This window comes from Meleagris gallopavo, chromosome 3, assembly GCF_000146605.3.
Source record: "Meleagris gallopavo isolate NT-WF06-2002-E0010 breed Aviagen turkey brand Nicholas breeding stock chromosome 3, Turkey_5.1, whole genome shotgun sequence".
NCBI classification, from domain to species: domain Eukaryota; kingdom Metazoa; phylum Chordata; class Aves; order Galliformes; family Phasianidae; genus Meleagris; species Meleagris gallopavo.
In genome coordinates, this window is record NC_015013.2 from 56,272,188 (window position 1) to 56,275,426 (window position 3,239).

A 3,239-nucleotide genomic window follows, 5' to 3' on the forward strand; every position below is an offset into this window, starting at 1 on the left:
TAGAATCCTGCAGTTGGCAGGCAGTGAAGGGAGACGTCAAGGGGATAGAACTTAGTGACTGAGAAGACTTAACACTTCTGGGCATGGTGATGCAGGTCCTCACATGAGACTCAAGCAGCAGGGGAAAAGGTGATGGCAGCCATCTTTACGTTATGCGAGGGAAGAACATATCAGCTTTCCATGCAAGAGGTAGAGCCAAAACAGACAATCTGATGGATCTGCAAGGCTCCAGTCCAGAGAAGCACTTAAATTCAAGAGCAACCTCCTCAACTACAAGAGGTGATGCTTACACAACTAAATGTTTAAACATATGCTCAGGGTAATTTTTTAGGCAAGGGATATAAAATATGGCCTAAGTAGCAGGTCCTCCCAGACCTACTCTAGAAAAATGCTCATGTCCCCAAGGAAAGATCAGATGGAAGCTGTATGCACCAAGGTAAGGTGTGATTCTTCCCACAGCTGGAATACTTTACTTCCCATTAGCACATGCCCATGTATCCAGACACTGGCCCATGCTGAGATGGCTTCCTAAGTTTATTTCTGAATGCCTTGAAGTTTATCCTTCCCTGAGCAAAGCTACAAGCTCACCTGGAAACCAACATTACGAAAACACAAAACCCAAACCAGTACTTAAACCTGCAGCTAAGCCTGCTGTCTCTTCAGCTCTGTAAAATCTATCATTATTTTTAGTTTAAGAACAAAATCAATTGGTACAACACTGTACTGCTGTACTACCGTGGGAAAATTCTTCTTCTAGGGGAAGTCTGGGCAGTATTTTTTTTTTTTGTTATGGAAACATTTTTATGAGTATGATAAATAAGCTGTACATTGTGGATTCATTTGTCAGACAGCAATTTGGTGGAGAAGCCTCTAGACTGCATACTGAATGTTTTCAGTAATTCTCAGGCCTTGTTTGCATTAAGCTGCCAGAGGGATACATGTCTATTTGAAACAAAAGAGTAAACCAAGTCACCTAATAGACAGAAAGTTAACATTGAAGAACCATTAGGACAGCAAAATAAGTGGATGACCGATTTATTTCACATGAAGAAATGTGACCAGTTTGGGCAAACTACCCCAGCATGGCAAGAGTAAGTTATAGGATGTAACTAGCAACCACTGGGGCAGAAACAGTAAATGGATTTTTCAATTCTAATGGGAACACTCAATAATTGAAAATAATATTCTGAAGTACCTCCAGCAACTAGCAAGCTTTCAGCATAAAGCTGCATTTGAAAGGGTGTGATTTATGCTAGCAAAGAAAATCTAATCAGACAACTGGGTAGGAAGCATTTCCAGACAAAAAAGATGGAGCTTTTGTGATCTTTGTTCCTAAATTCCTACAGCTGTTTTTCTTCCAGAGAAACTCAAAGGAGGTAATGGGGCGATAGGTTCAGGAACTACCTCTGAAATATGGCACAGATCTGTAGGCAAGGAAGTTGAATTGGTTGTTAAAAATTAATTTTCAGGTGATTATACAGTATGTCAAATATTGGAAACAGACACATTTGCATTCCAATTATGTCAGCTGTTCTTCACAAGATGCACTATTTACTTTCTATGCACTGGGATTCTTCCTCCATACTGCTGTGTTCACGTCATTTCCTGGGCTCTATCATCTGAAATCTTGTCTCTATGTATGAAGCTTAGCAGGAACCACAGTGTAAATTAAAACAGACCTATACAAAATCTAGAGTTGGTCCACTATAGCATATAAGTGTGTAAGCATAACACAAATGCAACAAATGTGTGTCATTTACTGACTAGGATGTAGTTTTGGTAATTCTTGCTGGAAAAAAGAAATGGAAAAGTTGTACGAGTGGCTAGTTTGAGAGTACTACAAGGAGTTTAGGGTAGATAGGTAAGCTGTTTTGGTTGGGTTTTCTTGTTTTGTTTCTAAGAAAACACATGTTCAAGGATGTTCATTGTGTATTTAGTATGAAATAGTGACAAAAGGCTTTTCAGTTTTGTCTTTTGAACTTGAAGAAAAAATATTTGTTAAATAACTAACTGCCTAAGTAAGTTAACTAAAGCATTACTTGTCCTTGGCATTCAGCATGTAGTGATTATTCCTTAAAGACAGTAGATCTAAGCACAAGCCAAAAAGTTATTTTAACTCCCAGCATTGGTCCTGTTCAACACAAAAGCCTAGGAGCAGCAGTCCCCATGTGCTGTAGCTAGCTAAGGCTTTGCATAATATGACCAACTATTTCAGTGAGTACATTCTAAACTTCTTGCTTTCTGTATTTATTTTGGCTTTGCTTTGTCTATATTGCAGTAACTCTGTATTCTGTGAAAATATCCCATGCCCCTGCTGGAGAGCAGGAGTCTTGGGCAGAACTGCCTGCATGCAGCATTCAGGCTGAGGAACAGCCAGCAGCTGGAATACCCTTCTCAGTATAGATAAAGTTCTCACTGATAGAGGCAAAGATCCAGGCTGAAACACAGGTGCTTCCCACAGGTGTCATCAGGGGAAGAAATGGCATTCCCTGAAATGTAGAAAGCTTAGAGTCTTGTGTTTTGGAAAAGATGGTCCTGGCATAATTATTCATTGGGTTGCACAAACTGTACAGAGGAAGGGGCAGCTGAAAGGTAGGAAGCAGTTCTCTTGTTGGCCCGGGCATGTGAAGGATTGCCTTCTAAGCATAAGTGATCAAATCACTCTGAATCAAGTTCTCAAGGACCTGAAAGGAGGAAAATAAGAAGGAAACAAGAGGAGGAGTGTACAGTTGATAGCAGGCCACTCTCACAGGACTGGTCCTTGAGAGGCAAATGAGATAGAAGCTGCACTGCTGGTAGTTCTTTTTCTGAGAAAAGGAATAGAGAACAATAATTGGGAAACAAAACAAAACTCAGCAGAGCTGATGTTTTTGCACAGTGCAAATAGTACGAGGAAGAGGAGAGAGGAAATTGCCTGTTACATGTAACAGTATCAGTGATGTCCATTATCTTGCAATCAGCAAGTTACGCAAAAGACAATGTAGGAAAAAAAAATCTGAAAGCTTCTTAATACAGCAAGGTTGCATTAACATGAGGGACTGGTCATGTGGTGAGAGAGTTATGCTGCTCCCTGTTGGCACATAGCAAGCAGGTTAGAACCTCTGCACCTAGAGACACAAAGGAAACAATGACACAGGTGGCCAGGGTGGGCATCTGGCTGTGGCTCTCACCAAAGCAGAGGAAACAGTGGCAGGATGGATCAGTTCATCAAGACTTGTTTTTTGTTTTTTTTTTTAAAG

The 3,239-nt window shown here is 40.5% G+C and overlaps 1 protein-coding gene across 1 annotated transcript in view; it reads left to right on the forward strand.

Annotated features, from left to right (window-relative positions):
• The window catches only part of LYN (LYN proto-oncogene, Src family tyrosine kinase), a 47,867-nt gene that overhangs the window by 41,699 nt on the left and 2,929 nt on the right, over positions 1-3,239 (forward strand).